The sequence below is a fragment of the Oncorhynchus kisutch genome, unplaced genomic scaffold (genome assembly GCF_002021735.2).
Source record: "Oncorhynchus kisutch isolate 150728-3 unplaced genomic scaffold, Okis_V2 scaffold1122, whole genome shotgun sequence".
Lineage (NCBI taxonomy): Eukaryota > Metazoa > Chordata > Actinopteri > Salmoniformes > Salmonidae > Oncorhynchus > Oncorhynchus kisutch.
In genome coordinates, this window is record NW_022263067.1 from 96,068 (window position 1) to 114,823 (window position 18,756).

At 37.9% G+C, this 18,756-nt stretch overlaps 8 non-coding genes across 8 annotated transcripts; all 8 read left to right on the top strand.

The window, feature by feature from the left end:
• Positions 1–2,579: 2,579 nt before the first annotated feature.
• Positions 2,580–2,652, top strand: trnam-cau (transfer RNA methionine (anticodon CAU)). Its single transcript has one exon. It is a non-coding gene; the product is annotated as a tRNA-Met (tRNA).
• Positions 2,653–6,347: 3,695 nt separating this feature from the next.
• Positions 6,348–6,420, top strand: trnam-cau (transfer RNA methionine (anticodon CAU)). The gene has a single exon. It is a non-coding gene; the product is annotated as a tRNA-Met (tRNA).
• A 3,695-nt stretch (positions 6,421–10,115) lies between these two features.
• Positions 10,116–10,188, top strand: trnam-cau (transfer RNA methionine (anticodon CAU)). The gene has a single exon. It is a non-coding gene; the product is annotated as a tRNA-Met (tRNA).
• Positions 10,189–11,427: 1,239 nt separating this feature from the next.
• On the top strand, positions 11,428–11,500 carry trnam-cau (transfer RNA methionine (anticodon CAU)). Its single transcript has one exon. It is a non-coding gene; the product is annotated as a tRNA-Met (tRNA).
• Positions 11,501–13,803: 2,303 nt separating this feature from the next.
• On the top strand, positions 13,804–13,876 carry trnam-cau (transfer RNA methionine (anticodon CAU)). The gene has a single exon. It is a non-coding gene; the product is annotated as a tRNA-Met (tRNA).
• An 884-nt stretch (positions 13,877–14,760) lies between these two features.
• Positions 14,761–14,833, top strand: trnam-cau (transfer RNA methionine (anticodon CAU)). Its single transcript has one exon. It is a non-coding gene; the product is annotated as a tRNA-Met (tRNA).
• Positions 14,834–16,781: 1,948 nt separating this feature from the next.
• Positions 16,782–16,854, top strand: trnam-cau (transfer RNA methionine (anticodon CAU)). Its single transcript has one exon. It is a non-coding gene; the product is annotated as a tRNA-Met (tRNA).
• Positions 16,855–17,738: 884 nt separating this feature from the next.
• On the top strand, positions 17,739–17,811 carry trnam-cau (transfer RNA methionine (anticodon CAU)). Its single transcript has one exon. It is a non-coding gene; the product is annotated as a tRNA-Met (tRNA).
• Positions 17,812–18,756: the final 945 nt, after the last annotated feature.

Here is an 18,756-nt window from a genome sequence, read left to right on the forward strand (position 1 = left end):
TCACAGGTTGTAGAATTTCAGACCATACATATATTTTGGCACGGTGGTTTCAACATCACTGTCAAAATCTGAAGTTCGGTATCAATATATTTTTTTTCTTTTTGGAAATTTTTGCAAGAAGGGCCTCGTTAGCGCCGTAGGTAGTGCGTCAGTCTCATAATCTGATATTCGTGAGTTCGATCCTCACATGGGGCAGCAAAGCTTTTCAAAAGACAGTGTTGGCTGAAGATTAAGTGAAAATGAATTCTCTGTTGTTCTGGACTTTCACACAATACATACTTCTGTCAAGGTGGATACCACATCTTAAGGTCCATATCGATATGTATTACTTTAGAATGAAATCAATCTTTTTGTCTCACAGGTTGTAGAATTTCGGACCATACATACATTTTGGCACGGTGGTTTCAACATCACTGTCAAAATCTGAAGTTCGGTATCAATATATATTTTTTCTTTTTGGAAATTTTTGCAAGAAGGGCCTTGTTAGCGCATTAGGTAGCGCGTCAGTCTCATAATCTGAAGGTCGTGAGTTCGATCCTCACACGGGGCAGCAAAGCTTTTCAAAAGACAGTGTTGGCTGAAGATGAAGTGAAAATTAATTCTCTGTTGTTTTGGACTTTCACACAATACATACTTTTGTCAAGGTGGATACCACATCTTAAGGTCCATATCGATATGTATTACTTTAGAATGAAATCAATCTTTTTGTCTCACAGGTTGTAGAATTTCGGACCATACATAAATTTTGGCACGGTGGTTTCAACATCACTGTCAAAATCTGAAGTTCGGTATCAATATATTTTTTTTCTTTTTGGAAAATTTTGCAAGAAGGGCCTCGTTAGCGCAGTAGGTAGCGCGTCAGTCTCATAATCTGAAGGTCGTGAGTTCGATCTTCACACGGGGCAGCAAAGCTTTTCAAAAGACAGTGTTGGCTGAAGATGAAGTGAAAATGAATTCTCTGTTGTTTTGGACTTTCACACAATACATACTTTTGTCAAGGTGGATACCACATCTTAAGGTCCATATCGATATGTTTTACTTTAGAATGAAATCAATCTTTTTGTCTCACAGGTTGTAGAATTTCAGACCATACATATATTTTGGCACGGTGGTTTCAACATCACTGTCAGAATCTGAAGTTCGGTATCAATATATTTTTTTTCTTTTTGGAAATTTTTGCAAGAAGGGCCTCGTTAGCGCAGTAGGTAGCGCGTCAGTATCATAATCTGAAGGTCGTGAGTTCGATCCTCACACGGGGCAGCAAAGCTTTTCAAAAGAGTGTTGGGTGAAAATGAATTCACTGTTGTTTTGGAATTTCACACAATACATACTTTTGTCAAGGTGGATACCACATCTTAAGGTAGATATATATATATATTACTTTAGAATGAAATCAATCTTTTTGTCTCACAGGTTGTAGAATTTCGGACCATACATATATTTTGGCACGGTGGTTTCAACATCACTGTCAAAATCTGAAGTTCGGTATCAATATATATTTTTTCTTTTTGGAAATTTTTGCAAGAATGGCCTCGTTAGCGCAGTAGGTAGCCCGTCAGTCTCATAATCTGAAGGTCGTGAGTTCGATCTTCACACGGGGCAGCAATGCTTTTCAAAAGACAGTGTTGGCTGAAAATGAATTCTCTGTCGTTTTGGACTTTCACACAATACATACTTTTGTCAAGGTGGATACCACATCTTAAGGTCCATATCGATATGTTTTACTTTAGAATGAAATCAATCTTTTTGTCTCACAGGTTGTAGAATTTCAGACCATACATATATTTTGGCACGGTGGTTTCAACATCACTGTCAAAATCTGAAGTTCGGTATCAATATATTTTTTTTCTTTTTGGAACTTTTTGCAAGAAGGGCCTCGTTAGCGCAGTAGGTAGCGCGTCAGTCTCATAATCTGAAGGTCGTGAGTTCGATCCTCACACGCGGCAGCAAAGCTTTTCAAAAGAGTGTTGGCTGATGATGAAGTGAAAATGAATTCACTGTCGTTTTGGACTTTCACACAATACATACTTTTGTCAAGGTGGATACCACATCTTAAGGTCCATATCGATATGTATTACTTTTGAATGAAATCAATCTTTTTGTCTCACAGGTCGTAGAATTTCAGACCATACATATATTTTGGCACGGTGGTTTCAACATCACTGTCAAAATCTGAAGTTCGGTATCAATATATTTTTTTTCTTTTTGGAATTTTTGCAAGAAGGGCCTCGTTAGCGCCGTAGGTAGTGCGTCAGTCTCATAATCTGAAATTCGTGAGTTCGATCCTCACATGGGGCAGCAAAGCTTTTCAAAAGACAGTGTTGGCTAAAGATGAAGTGAAAATGAATTCTCTGTTGTTCTGGACTTTCACACAATACATACTTTTGTCAAGGTGGATACCACATCTTAAGGTCCATATCGATATGTTTTACTTTAGAATGAAATCAATCTTTTGTCTCACAGGTTGTAGAATTTCAGACCATACATATATTTTGGCACGGTGGTTTCAACATCACTGTCAAAATCTGAAGTTCGGTATCAATATATATTTTTTCTTTTTGGAAATTTTTGCAAGAAGGGCCTCGTTAGCGCAGTAGGTAGCGCGTCAGTCTCATAATCTGAAGGTCGTGAGTTCGATCCTCACACGGGGCAGCAAAGCTTTTCAAAAGAGTGTTGGCTGAAGATGAAGTGAAAATGAATTCACTGTCATTCTGGACTTTCAGACATTACATACTTTTGTCAAGGTGGATACCACATCTTAAGGTCCATATCGATATGTATTACTTTAGAATGAAATCAATCTTTTTGTCTCACAGGTTCTAGAATTTCAGACCATACATATATTTTGGCACAGTAGGTAGCGCGTCAGTCTCATAATCTGAAGGTCGTGAGTTCGATCCTCACACGGGGCAGCAAAGCTTTTCAAAAGAGTGTTGGCTGAAGATGAATTCTCTGTTGTTTTGGACTTTCACACAATACATACTTTTGTCAAGGTGGATACCACATCTTAAGGTCCATATCGATATGTTTTACTTTAGAATGAAATCAATCTTTTTCTCTCACAGGTTGTAGAATTTCAGACCATACATATATTTTGGCACGTTGGTTTCAACATCACTGTCAAAATCTGAAGTTCGGTATCAATATATTTTTTTTCTTTTTGGAAATTTTTGCAAGAAGGTCCTCGTTAGCGCCGTAGGTAGTGCGTCAGTCTCATAATCTGAAATTCGTGAGTTCGATCCTCACAAGGGGCAGCAAAGCTTTTCAAAAGACAGTGTTGGCTGAAGATTAAGTGAAAATGAATTCTCTGTTGTTCTGGACTTTCACACAATACATACTTTTGTCAAGGTGGATACCACATCTTAAGGTCCATATCGATATGTATTACTTTAGAATGAAATCAATCTTTTTGTCTCAGGGGTTGTAGAATTTCAGAGCATACATATATTTTGGCACGGTGGTTTCAACATCACTGTCAAAATCTGAAGTTCGGTATCAATATATATATATTTTCTGTTTGGACATTTTTGCAAGAAGGGCCTCGTTAGCGCAGTAGGTAGCGCGTCAGTCTCATAATCTGAAGGTCGTGAGTTCGATCCTCACACGCGGCAGCAAAGCTTTTCAAAAGAGTGTTGGCTGATGATGAAGTGAAAATGAATTCACTGTCGTTTTGGACTTTCACACAATACATACTTTTGTCAAGGTGGATACCACATCTTAAGGTCCATATCGATATGTTTTACTTTAGAATGAAATCAATCTTTTTGTCTCACAGGTTGTAGAATTTCAGACCATACATATATTTTGGCACGGTGGTTTCAACATCACTGTCAAAATCTGAAGTTCGGTATCAATATATTTTTTTTCTTTTGGAAATTTTTGCAAGAAGGGCCTCGTTAGCGCCGTAGGTAGTGCGTCAGTCTCATAATCTGATATTCGTGAGTTCGATCCTCACATGGGGCAGCAAAGCTTTTCAAAAGACAGTGTTGGCTGAAGATTAAGTGAAAATGAATTCTCTGTTGTTCTGGACTTTCACACAATACATACTTCTGTCAAGGTGGATACCACATCTTAAGGTCCATATCGATATGTATTACTTTAGAATGAAATCAATCTTTTTGTCTCACAGGTTGTAGAATTTCGGACCATACATACATTTTGGCACGGTGGTTTCAACATCACTGTCAAAATCTGAAGTTCGGTATCAATATATATTTTTTCTTTTTGGAAATTTTTGCAAGAAGGGCCTTGTTAGCGCATTAGGTAGCGCGTCAGTCTCATAATCTGAAGGTCGTGAGTTCGATCCTCACACGGGGCAGCAAAGCTTTTCAAAAGACAGTGTTGGCTGAAGATGAAGTGAAAATTAATTCTCTGTTGTTTTGGACTTTCACACAATACATACTTTTGTCAAGGTGGATACCACATCTTAAGGTCCATATCGATATGTATTACTTTAGAATGAAATCAATCTTTTTGTCTCACAGGTTGTAGAATTTCGGACCATACATAAATTTTGGCACGGTGGTTTCAACATCACTGTCAAAATCTGAAGTTCGGTATCAATATATTTTTTTCTTTTTGGAAAATTTTGCAAGAAGGGCCTCGTTAGCGCAGTAGGTAGCGCGTCAGTCTCATAATCTGAAGGTCGTGAGTTCGATCTTCACACGGGGCAGCAAAGCTTTTCAAAAGACAGTGTTGGCTGAAGATGAAGTGAAAATGAATTCTCTGTTGTTTTGGACTTTCACACAATACATACTTTTGTCAAGGTGGATACCACATCTTAAGGTCCATATCGATATGTTTTACTTTAGAATGAAATCAATCTTTTTGTCTCACAGGTTGTAGAATTTCAGACCATACATATATTTTGGCACGGTGGTTTCAACATCACTGTCAGAATCTGAAGTTCGGTATCAATATATTTTTTTTCTTTTTGGAAATTTTTGCAAGAAGGGCCTCGTTAGCGCAGTAGGTAGCGCGTCAGTATCATAATCTGAAGGTCGTGAGTTCGATCCTCACACGGGGCAGCAAAGCTTTTCAAAAGAGTGTTGGGTGAAAATGAATTCACTGTTGTTTTGGAATTTCACACAATACATACTTTTGTCAAGGTGGATACCACATCTTAAGGTAGATATATATATATATTACTTTAGAATGAAATCAATCTTTTTGTCTCACAGGTTGTAGAATTTCGGACCATACATATATTTTGGCACGGTGGTTTCAACATCACTGTCAAAATCTGAAGTTCGGTATCAATATATATTTTTTCTTTTTGGAAATTTTTGCAAGAATGGCCTCGTTAGCGCAGTAGGTAGCCCGTCAGTCTCATAATCTGAAGGTCGTGAGTTCGATCTTCACACGGGGCAGCAATGCTTTTCAAAAGACAGTGTTGGCTGAAAATGAATTCTCTGTCGTTTTGGACTTTCACACAATACATACTTTTGTCAAGGTGGATACCACATCTTAAGGTCCATATCGATATGTTTTACTTTAGAATGAAATCAATCTTTTTGTCTCACAGGTTGTAGAATTTCAGACCATACATATATTTTGGCACGGTGGTTTCAACATCACTGTCAAAATCTGAAGTTCGGTATCAATATATTTTTTTTCTTTTTGGAACTTTTTGCAAGAAGGGCCTCGTTAGCGCAGTAGGTAGCGCGTCAGTCTCATAATCTGAAGGTCGTGAGTTCGATCCTCACACGCGGCAGCAAAGCTTTTCAAAAGAGTGTTGGCTGATGATGAAGTGAAAATGAATTCACTGTCGTTTTGGACTTTCACACAATACATACTTTTGTCAAGGTGGATACCACATCTTAAGGTCCATATCGATATGTATTACTTTTGAATGAAATCAATCTTTTTGTCTCACAGGTCGTAGAATTTCAGACCATACATATATTTTGGCACGGTGGTTTCAACATCACTGTCAAAATCTGAAGTTCGGTATCAATATATTTTTTTTCTTTTTGGAATTTTTGCAAGAAGGGCCTCGTTAGCGCCGTAGGTAGTGCGTCAGTCTCATAATCTGAAATTCGTGAGTTCGATCCTCACATGGGGCAGCAAAGCTTTTCAAAAGACAGTGTTGGCTAAAGATGAAGTGAAAATGAATTCTCTGTTGTTCTGGACTTTCACACAATACATACTTTTGTCAAGGTGGATACCACATCTTAAGGTCCATATCGATATGTTTTACTTTAGAATGAAATCAATCTTTTTGTCTCACAGGTTGTAGAATTTCAGACCATACATATATTTTGGCACGGTGGTTTCAACATCACTGTCAAAATCTGAAGTTCGGTATCAATATATATTTTTTCTTTTTGGAAATTTTTGCAAGAAGGGCCTCGTTAGCGCAGTAGGTAGCGCGTCAGTCTCATAATCTGAAGGTCGTGAGTTCGATCCTCACACGGGGCAGCAAAGCTTTTCAAAAGAGTGTTGGCTGAAGATGAAGTGAAAATGAATTCACTGTCATTCTGGACTTTCAGACATTACATACTTTTTGTCAAGGTGGATACCACATCTTAAGGTCCATATCGATATGTATTACTTTAGAATGAAATCAATCTTTTTGTCTCACAGGTTCTAGAATTTCAGACCATACATATATTTTGGCACAGTAGGTAGCGCGTCAGTCTCATAATCTGAAGGTCGTGAGTTCGATCCTCACACGGGGCAGCAAAGCTTTTCAAAAGAGTGTTGGCTGAAGATGAATTCTCTGTTGTTTTGGACTTTCACACAATACATACTTTTGTCAAGGTGGATACCACATCTTAAGGTCCATATCGATATGTTTTACTTTAGAATGAAATCAATCTTTTTCTCTCACAGGTTGTAGAATTTCAGACCATACATATATTTTGGCACGTTGGTTTCAACATCACTGTCAAAATCTGAAGTTCGGTATCAATATATTTTTTTTCTTTTTGGAAATTTTTGCAAGAAGGTCCTCGTTAGCGCCGTAGGTAGTGCGTCAGTCTCATAATCTGAAATTCGTGAGTTCGATCCTCACAAGGGGCAGCAAAGCTTTTCAAAAGACAGTGTTGGCTGAAGATTAAGTGAAAATGAATTCTCTGTTGTTCTGGACTTTCACACAATACATACTTTTGTCAAGGTGGATACCACATCTTAAGGTCCATATCGATATGTATTACTTTAGAATGAAATCAATCTTTTTGTCTCAGGGGTTGTAGAATTTCAGAGCATACATATATTTTGGCACGGTGGTTTCAACATCACTGTCAAAATCTGAAGTTCGGTATCAATATATATATATTTTCTGTTTGGACATTTTTGCAAGAAGGGCCTCGTTAGCGCAGTAGGTAGCGCGTCAGTCTCATAATCTGAAGGTCGTGAGTTCGATCCTCACACGCGGCAGCAAAGCTTTTCAAAAGAGTGTTGGCTGATGATGAAGTGAAAATGAATTCACTGTCGTTTTGGACTTTCACACAATACATACTTTTGTCAAGGTGGATACCACATCTTAAGGTCCATATCGATATGTTTTACTTTAGAATGAAATCAATCTTTTTGTCTCACAGGTTGTAGAATTTCAGACCATACATATATTTTGGCACGGTGGTTTCAACATCACTGTCAAAATCTGAAGTTCGGTATCAATATATTTTTTTCTTTTTGGAAATTTTTGCAAGAAGGGCCTCGTTAGCGCCGTAGGTAGTGCGTCAGTCTCATAATCTGATATTCGTGAGTTCGATCCTCACATGGGGCAGCAAAGCTTTTCAAAAGACAGTGTTGGCTGAAGATTAAGTGAAAATGAATTCTCTGTTGTTCTGGACTTTCACACAATACATACTTCTGTCAAGGTGGATACCACATCTTAAGGTCCATATCGATATGTATTACTTTAGAATGAAATCAATCTTTTTGTCTCACAGGTTGTAGAATTTCGGACCATACATACATTTTGGCACGGTGGTTTCAACATCACTGTCAAAATCTGAAGTTCGGTATCAATATATATTTTTTCTTTTTGGAAATTTTTGCAAGAAGGGCCTTGTTAGCGCATTAGGTAGCGCGTCAGTCTCATAATCTGAAGGTCGTGAGTTCGATCCTCACACGGGGCAGCAAAGCTTTTCAAAAGACAGTGTTGGCTGAAGATGAAGTGAAAATTAATTCTCTGTTGTTTTGGACTTTCACACAATACATACTTTTGTCAAGGTGGATACCACATCTTAAGGTCCATATCGATATGTATTACTTTAGAATGAAATCAATCTTTTTGTCTCACAGGTTGTAGAATTTCGGACCATACATAAATTTTGGCACGGTGGTTTCAACATCACTGTCAAAATCTGAAGTTCGGTATCAATATATTTTTTTTCTTTTGGAAAATTTTGCAAGAAGGGCCTCGTTAGCGCAGTAGGTAGCGCGTCAGTCTCATAATCTGAAGGTCGTGAGTTCGATCTTCACACGGGGCAGCAAAGCTTTTCAAAAGACAGTGTTGGCTGAAGATGAAGTGAAAATGAATTCTCTGTTGTTTTGGACTTTCACACAATACATACTTTTGTCAAGGTGGATACCACATCTTAAGGTCCATATCGATATGTTTTACTTTAGAATGAAATCAATCTTTTTGTCTCACAGGTTGTAGAATTTCAGACCATACATATATTTTGGCACGGTGGTTTCAACATCACTGTCAGAATCTGAAGTTCGGTATCAATATATTTTTTTTCTTTTTGGAAATTTTTGCAAGAAGGGCCTCGTTAGCGCAGTAGGTAGCGCGTCAGTATCATAATCTGAAGGTCGTGAGTTCGATCCTCACACGGGGCAGCAAAGCTTTTCAAAAGAGTGTTGGGTGAAAATGAATTCACTGTTGTTTTGGAATTTCACACAATACATACTTTTGTCAAGGTGGATACCACATCTTAAGGTAGATATATATATATATTACTTTAGAATGAAATCAATCTTTTGTCTCACAGGTTGTAGAATTTCGGACCATACATATATTTTGGCACGGTGGTTTCAACATCACTGTCAAAATCTGAAGTTCGGTATCAATATATATTTTTTCTTTTTGGAAATTTTTGCAAGAATGGCCTCGTTAGCGCAGTAGGTAGCCCGTCAGTCTCATAATCTGAAGGTCGTGAGTTCGATCTTCACACGGGGCAGCAATGCTTTTCAAAAGACAGTGTTGGCTGAAAATGAATTCTCTGTCGTTTTGGACTTTCACACAATACATACTTTTGTCAAGGTGGATACCACATCTTAAGGTCCATATCGATATGTTTTACTTTAGAATGAAATCAATCTTTTTGTCTCACAGGTTGTAGAATTTCAGACCATACATATATTTTGGCACGGTGGTTTCAACATCACTGTCAAAATCTGAAGTTCGGTATCAATATATTTTTTTTCTTTTTGGAACTTTTTGCAAGAAGGGCCTCGTTAGCGCAGTAGGTAGCGCGTCAGTCTCATAATCTGAAGGTCGTGAGTTCGATCCTCACACGCGGCAGCAAAGCTTTTCAAAAGAGTGTTGGCTGATGATGAAGTGAAAATGAATTCACTGTCGTTTTGGACTTTCACACAATACATACTTTTGTCAAGGTGGATACCACATCTTAAGGTCCATATCGATATGTATTACTTTTGAATGAAATCAATCTTTTTGTCTCACAGGTCGTAGAATTTCAGACCATACATATATTTTGGCACGGTGGTTTCAACATCACTGTCAAAATCTGAAGTTCGGTATCAATATATTTTTTTTCTTTTTGGAATTTTTGCAAGAAGGGCCTCGTTAGCGCCGTAGGTAGTGCGTCAGTCTCATAATCTGAAATTCGTGAGTTCGATCCTCACATGGGGCAGCAAAGCTTTTCAAAAGACAGTGTTGGCTAAAGATGAAGTGAAAATGAATTCTCTGTTGTTCTGGACTTTCACACAATACATACTTTTGTCAAGGTGGATACCACATCTTAAGGTCCATATCGATATGTTTTACTTTAGAATGAAATCAATCTTTTTGTCTCACAGGTTGTAGAATTTCAGACCATACATATATTTTGGCACGGTGGTTTCAACATCACTGTCAAAATCTGAAGTTCGGTATCAATATATATTTTTTCTTTTTGGAAATTTTTGCAAGAAGGGCCTCGTTAGCGCAGTAGGTAGCGCGTCAGTCTCATAATCTGAAGGTCGTGAGTTCGATCCTCACACGGGGCAGCAAAGCTTTTCAAAAGAGTGTTGGCTGAAGATGAAGTGAAAATGAATTCACTGTCATTCTGGACTTTCAGACATTACATACTTTTGTCAAGGTGGATACCACATCTTAAGGTCCATATCGATATGTATTACTTTAGAATGAAATCAATCTTTTTGTCTCACAGGTTCTAGAATTTCAGACCATACATATATTTTGGCACAGTAGGTAGCGCGTCAGTCTCATAATCTGAAGGTCGTGAGTTCGATCCTCACACGGGGCAGCAAAGCTTTTCAAAAGAGTGTTGGCTGAAGATGAATTCTCTGTTGTTTTGGACTTTCACACAATACATACTTTTGTCAAGGTGGATACCACATCTTAAGGTCCATATCGATATGTTTTACTTTAGAATGAAATCAATCTTTTTCTCTCACAGGTTGTAGAATTTCAGACCATACATATATTTTGGCACGTTGGTTTCAACATCACTGTCAAAATCTGAAGTTCGGTATCAATATATTTTTTTTCTTTTTGGAAATTTTTGCAAGAAGGTCCTCGTTAGCGCCGTAGGTAGTGCGTCAGTCTCATAATCTGAAATTCGTGAGTTCGATCCTCACAAGGGGCAGCAAAGCTTTTCAAAAGACAGTGTTGGCTGAAGATTAAGTGAAAATGAATTCTCTGTTGTTCTGGACTTTCACACAATACATACTTTTGTCAAGGTGGATACCACATCTTAAGGTCCATATCGATATGTATTACTTTAGAATGAAATCAATCTTTTTGTCTCAGGGGTTGTAGAATTTCAGAGCATACATATATTTTGGCACGGTGGTTTCAACATCACTGTCAAAATCTGAAGTTCGGTATCAATATATATATATTTTCTGTTTGGACATTTTTGCAAGAAGGGCCTCGTTAGCGCAGTAGGTAGCGCGTCAGTCTCATAATCTGAAGGTCGTGAGTTCGATCCTCACACGCGGCAGCAAAGCTTTTCAAAAGAGTGTTGGCTGATGATGAAGTGAAAATGAATTCACTGTCGTTTTGGACTTTCACACAATACATACTTTTGTCAAGGTGGATACCACATCTTAAGGTCCATATCGATATGTTTTACTTTAGAATGAAATCAATCTTTTTGTCTCACAGGTTGTAGAATTTCAGACCATACATATATTTTGGCACGGTGGTTTCAACATCACTGTCAAAATCTGAAGTTCGGTATCAATATATATTTTTTCTTTTTGAAAATTTTTGCAAGAAGGGCCTCGTTAGCGCAGTAGGTAGCGCGTCAGTCTCATAATCTGAAGGTCGTGAGTTCGATCCTCACACGGGGCAGCAAAGCTTTTCAAAAGAGTGTTGGCTGAAGATGAAGTGAAAATGAATTCACTGTCATTCTGGACTTTCAGACATTACATACTTTTGTCAAGGTGGATACCACATCTTAAGGTCCATATCGATATGTATTACTTTAGAATGAAATCAATCTTTTTGTCTCACAGGTTCTAGAATTTCAGACCATACATATATTTTGGCACAGTAGGTAGCGCGTCAGTCTCATAATCTGAAGGTCGTGAGTTCGATCCTCACACGGGGCAGCAAAGCTTTTCAAAAGAGTGTTGGGTGAAAATGAATTCTCTGTTGTTTTGGACTTTCACACAATACATACTTTTGTCAAGGTGGATACCACATCTTAAGGTCCATATCGATATGTTTTACTTTAGAATGAAATCAATCTTTTTCTCTCACAGGTTGTAGAATTTCAGACCATACATATATTTTGGCACGTTGGTTTCAACATCACTGTCAAAATCTGAAGTTCGGTATCAATATATTTTTTTTCTTTTTGGAAATTTTTGCAAGAAGGTCCTCGTTAGCGCCGTAGGTAGTGCGTCAGTCTCATAATCTGAAATTCGTGAGTTCGATCCTCACAAGGGGCAGCAAAGCTTTTCAAAAGACAGTGTTGGCTGAAGATTAAGTGAAAATGAATTCTCTGTTGTTCTGGACTTTCACACAATACATACTTTTGTCAAGGTGGATACCACATCTTAAGGTCCATATCGATATGTATTACTTTAGAATGAAATCAATCTTTTTGTCTCAGGGGTTGTAGAATTTCAGAGCATACATATATTTTGGCACGGTGGTTTCAACATCACTGTCAAAATCTGAAGTTCGGTATCAATATATATATATTTTCTGTTTGGACATTTTTGCAAGAAGGGCCTCGTTAGCGCAGTAGGTAGCGCGTCAGTCTCATAATCTGAAGGTCGTGAGTTCGATCCTCACACGCGGCAGCAAAGCTTTTCAAAAGAGTGTTGGCTGATGATGAAGTGAAAATGAATTCACTGTCGTTTTGGACTTTCACACAATACATACTTTTGTCAAGGTGGATACCACATCTTAAGGTCCATATCGATATGTATTACTTTTGAATGAAATCAATCTTTTTGTCTCACAGGTCGTAGAATTTCAGAGCATACATATATTTTGGCACGGTGGTTTCAACATCACTGTCAAAATCTGAAGTTCGGTATCAATATATATATATTTTCTGTTTGGACATTTTTGCAAGAAGGGCCTCGTTAGCGCAGTAGGTAGCGCGTCAGTCTCATAATCTGAAGGTCGTGTGTTCGATCCTCACACGCGGCAGCAAAGCTTTTCAAAAGAGTGTTGGCTGATGATGAAGTGAAAATGAATTCACTGTCGTTTTGGACTTTCACACAATACATACTTTTGTCAAGGTGGATACCACATCTTAAGGTCCATATCGATATGTATTACTTTAGAATGAAATCAATCTTTTTGTCTCAGGGGTTGTAGAATTTCAGAGCATACATATATTTTGGCACGGTGGTTTCAACATCACTGTCAAAATCTGAAGTTCGGTATCAATATATATATATTTTCTGTTTGGACATTTTTGCAAGAAGGGCCTCGTTAGCGCAGTAGGTAGCGCGTCAGTCTCATAATCTGAAGGTCGTGAGTTCGATCCTCACAAGGGGCAGCAAAGCTTTTCAAAAGAGTGTTGGCTGATGATGAAGTGAAAATGAATTCACTGTCGTTTTGGACTTTCACACAATACATACTTTTGTCAAGGTGGATACCACATCTTAAGGTCCATATCGATATGTATTACTTTTGAATGAAATCAATCTTTTTGTCTCACAGGTCGTAGAATTTCAGACCATACATATATTTTGGCACGGTGGTTTCAACATCACTGTCAAAATCTGAAGTTCGGTATCAATATATTTTTTTTCTTTTTGGAATTTTTGCAAGAAGGGCCTCGTTAGCGCCGTAGGTAGTGCGTCAGTCTCATAATCTGAAATTCGTGAGTTCGATCCTCACATGGGGCAGCAAAGCTTTTCAAAAGACAGTGTTGGCTAAAGATGAAGTGAAAATGAATTCTCTGTTGTTCTGGACTTTCACACAATACATACTTTTGTCAAGGTGGATACCACATCTTAAGGTCCATATCGATATGTTTTACTTTAGAATGAAATCAATCTTTTTGTCTCACAGGTTGTAGAATTTCAGACCATACATATATTTTGGCACGGTGGTTTCAACATCACTGTCAAAATCTGAAGTTCGGTATCAATATATATTTTTTCTTTTTGGAAATTTTTGCAAGAAGGGCCTCGTTAGCGCAGTAGGTAGCGCGTCAGTCTCATAATCTGAAGGTCGTGAGTTCGATCCTCACACGGGGCAGCAAAGCTTTTCAAAAGAGTGTTGGCTGAAGATGAAGTGAAAATGAATTCACTGTCATTCTGGACTTTCAGACATTACATACTTTTGTCAAGGTGGATACCACATCTTAAGGTCCATATCGATATGTATTACTTAAGAATGAAATCAATCTTTTTGTCTCACAGGTTCTAGAATTTCAGACCATACATATATTTTGGCACAGTAGGTAGCGCGTCAGTCTCATAATCTGAAGGTCGTGAGTTCGATCCTCACACGGGGCAGCAAAGCTTTTCAAAAGAGTGTTGGGTGAAAATGAATTCTCTGTTGTTTTGGACTTTCACACAATACATACTTTTGTCAAGGTGGATACCACATCTTAAGGTCCATATCGATATGTTTTACTTTAGAATGAAATCAATCTTTTTCTCTCACAGGTTGTAGAATTTCAGACCATACATATATTTTGGCACGGTGGTTTCAACATCACTGTCAAAATCTGAAGTTCGGTATCAATATATTTTTTTTCTTTTTGGAAATTTTTGCAAGAAGGTCCTCGTTAGCGCCGTAGGTAGTGCGTCAGTCTCATAATCTGAAATTCGTGAGTTCGATCCTCACAAGGGGCAGCAAAGCTTTTCAAAAGACAGTGTTGGCTAAAGATGAAGTGAAAATGAATTCTCTGTTGTTCTGGACTTTCACACAATACATACTTTTGTCAAGGTGGATACCACATCTTAAGGTCCATATCGATATGTTTTACTTTAGAATGAAATCAATCTTTTTGTCTCACAGGTTGTAGAATTTCAGACCATACATATATTTTGGCACGGTGGTTTCAACATCACTGTCAAAATCTGAAGTTCGGTATCAATATATATTTTTTCTTTTTGGAAATTTTTGCAAGAAGGGCCTCGTTAGCGCAGTAGGTAGCGCGTCAGTCTCATAATCTGAAGGTCGTGAGTTCGATCCTCACACGGGGCAGCAAAGCTTTTCAAAAGAGTGTTGGCTGAAGATGAAGTGAAAATGAATTCACTGTCATTCTGGACTTTCAGACATTACATACTTTTGTCAAGGTGGATACCACATCTTAAGGTCCATATCGATATGTATTACTTTAGAATGAAATCAATCTTTTTGTCTCACAGGTTCTAGAATTTCAGACCATACATATATTTTGGCACAGTAGGTAGCGCGTCAATCTCATAATCTGAAGGTCGTGAGTTCGATCCTCACACGGGGCAGCAAAGCTTTTCAAAAGAGTGTTGGGTGAAAATGAATTCTCTGTTGTTTTGGACTTTCACACAATACATACTTTTGTCAAGGTGGATACCACATCTTAAGGTCCATATCGATATGTTTTACTTTAGAATGAAATCAATCTTTTTCTCTCACAGGTTGTAGAATTTCAGACCATACATATATTTTGGCACGGTGGTTTCAACATCACTGTCAAAATCTGAAGTTCGGTATCAATATATTTTTTTTCTTTTTGGAAATTTTTGCAAGAAGGTCCTCGTTAGCGCCGTAGGTAGTGCGTCAGTCTCATAATCTGAAATTCGTGAGTTCGATCCTCACAAGGGGCAGCAAAGCTTTTCAAAAGACAGTGTTGGCTGAAGATTAAGTGAAAATGAATTCTCTGTTGTTCTGGACTTTCACACAATACATACTTTTGTCAAGGTGGATACCACATCTTAAGGTCCATATCGATATGTATTACTTTAGAATGAAATCAATCTTTTTGTCTCAGGGGTTGTAGAATTTCAGAGCATACATATATTTTGGCACGGTGGTTTCAACATCACTGTCAAAATCTGAAGTTCGGTATCAATATATATATATTTTCTGTTTGGACATTTTTGCAAGAAGGGCCTCGTTAGCGCAGTAGGTAGCGCGTCAGTCTCATAATCTGAAGGTCGTGAGTTCGATCCTCACACGCGGCAGCAAAGCTTTTCAAAAGAGTGTTGGCTGATGATGAAGTGAAAATGAATTCACTGTCGTTTTGGACTTTCACACAATACATACTTTTGTCAAGGTGGATACCACATCTTAAGGTCCATATCGATATGTATTACTTTTGAATGAAATCAATCTTTTTGTCTCACAGGTCGTAGAATTTCAGAGCATACATATATTTTGGCACGGTGGTTTCAACATCACTGTCAAAATCTGAAGTTCGGTATCAATATATATATATTTTCTGTTTGGACATTTTTGCAAGAAGGGCCTCGTTAGCGCAGTAGGTAGCGCGTCAGTCTCATAATCTGAAGGTCGTGAGTTCGATCCTCACAAGGGGCAGCAAAGCTTTTCAAAAGAGTGTTGGCTGATGATGAAGTGAAAATGAATTCACTGTCGTTTTGGACTTTCACACAATACATACTTTTGTCAAGGTGGATACCACATCTTAAGGTCCATATCGATATGTATTACTTTTGAATGAAATCAATCTTTTTGTCTCACAGGTCGTAGAATTTCAGACCATACATATATTTTGGCACGGTGGTTTCAACATCACTGTCAAAATCTGAAGTTCGGTATCAATATATTTTTTTTCTTTTTGGAATTTTTGCAAGAAGGGCCTCGTTAGCGCCGTAGGTAGTGCGTCAGTCTCATAATCTGAAATTCGTGAGTTCGATCCTCACATGGGGCAGCAAAGCTTTTCAAAAGACAGTGTTGGCTAAAGATGAAGTGAAAATGAATTCTCTGTTGTTCTGGACTTTCACACAATACATACTTTTGTCAAGGTGGATACCACATCTTAAGGTCCATATCGATATGTTTTACTTTAGAATGAAATCAATCTTTTTGTCTCACAGGTTGTAGAATTTCAGACCATACATATATTTTGGCACGGTGGTTTCAACATCACTGTCAAAATCTGAAGTTCGGTATCAATATATATTTTTTCTTTTTGGAAATTTTTGCAAGAAGGGCCTCGTTAGCGCAGTAGGTAGCGCGTCAGTCTCATAATCTGAAGGTCGTGAGTTCGATCCTCACACGGGGCAGCAAAGCATTTCAAAAGAGTGTTGGCTGAAGATGAAGTGAAAATGAATTCACTGTCATTCTGGACTTTCAGACATTACATACTTTTGTCAAGGTGGATACCACATCTTAAGGTCCATATCGATATGTATTACTTAAGAATGAAATCAATCTTTTTGTCTCACAGGTTCTAGAATTTCAGACCATACATATATTTTGGCACAGTAGGTAGCGCGTCAGTCTCATAATCTGAAGGTCGTGAGTTCGATCCTCACACGGGGCAGCAAAGCTTTTCAAAAGAGTGTTGGGTGAAAATGAATTCTCTGTTGTTTTGGACTTTCACACAATACATACTTTTGTCAAGGTGGATACCACATCTTAAGGTCCATATCGATATGTTTTACTTTAGAATGAAATCAATCTTTTTCTCTCACAGGTTGTAGAATTTCAGACCATACATATATTTTGGCACGGTGGTTTCAACATCACTGTCAAAATCTGAAGTTCGGTATCAATATATTTTTTTTCTTTTTGGAAATTTTTGCAAGAAGGTCCTCGTTAGCGCCGTAGGTAGTGCGTCAGTCTCATAATCTGAAATTCGTGAGTTCGATCCTCACAAGGGGCAGCAAAGCTTTTCAAAAGACAGTGTTGGCTAAAGATGAAGTGAAAATGAATTCTCTGTTGTTCTGGACTTTCACACAATACATACTTTTGTCAAGGTGGATACCACATCTTAAGGTCCATATCGATATGTTTTACTTTAGAATGAAATCAATCTTTTTGTCTCACAGGTTGTAGAATTTCAGACCATACATATATTTTGGCACGGTGGTTTCAACATCACTGTCAAAATCTGAAGTTCGGTATCAATATATATTTTTTCTTTTTGGAAATTTTTGCAAGAAGGGCCTCGTTAGCGCAGTAGGTAGCGCGTCAGTCTCATAATCTGAAGGTCGTGAGTTCGATCCTCACACGGGGCAGCAAAGCTTTTCAAAAGAGTGTTGGCTGAAGATGAAGTGAAAATGAATTCACTGTCATTCTGGACTTTCAGACATTACATACTTTTGTCAAGGTGGATACCACATCTTAAGGTCCATATCGATATGTATTACTTTAGAATGAAATCAATCTTTTTGTCTCACAGGTTCTAGAATTTCAGACCATACATATATTTTGGCACAGTAGGTAGCGCGTCAGTCTCATAATCTGAAGGTCGTGAGTTCGATCCTCACACGGGGCAGCAAAGCTTTTCAAAAGAGTGTTGGGTGAAAATGAATTCTCTGTTGTTTTGGACTTTCACACAATACATACTTTTGTCAAGGTGGATACCACATCTTAAGGTCCATATCGATATGTTTTACTTTAGAATGAAATCAATCTTTTTCTCTCACAGGTTGTAGAATTTCAGACCATACATATATTTTGGCACGGTGGTTTCAACATCACTGTCAAAATCTGAAGTTCGGTATCAATATATTTTTTTTCTTTTTGGAAATTTTTGCAAGAAGGTCCTCGTTAGCGCCGTAGGTAGTGCGTCAGTCTCATAATCTGAAATTCGTGAGTTTGATCCTCACAAGGGGCAGCAAAGCTTTTCAAAAGACAGTGTTGGCTGAAGATTAAGTGAAAATGAATTCTCTGTTGTTCTGGACTTTCACACAATACATACTTTTGTCAAGGTGGATACCACATCTTAAGGTCCATATCGATATGTATTACTTTAGAATGAAATCAATCTTTTTGTCTCACAGGTTGTAGAATTTCAGAGCATACATATATTTTGGCACGGTGGTTTCAACATCACTGTCAAAATCTGAAGTTCGGTATCAATATATTTTTTTCTTTTGGAAATTTTTGCAAGAAGGGCCTGTTAGCGCAGTAGGTAGCGCGTCAGTCTCATAATCTGAAGGTCGTGAGTTCGATCCTCA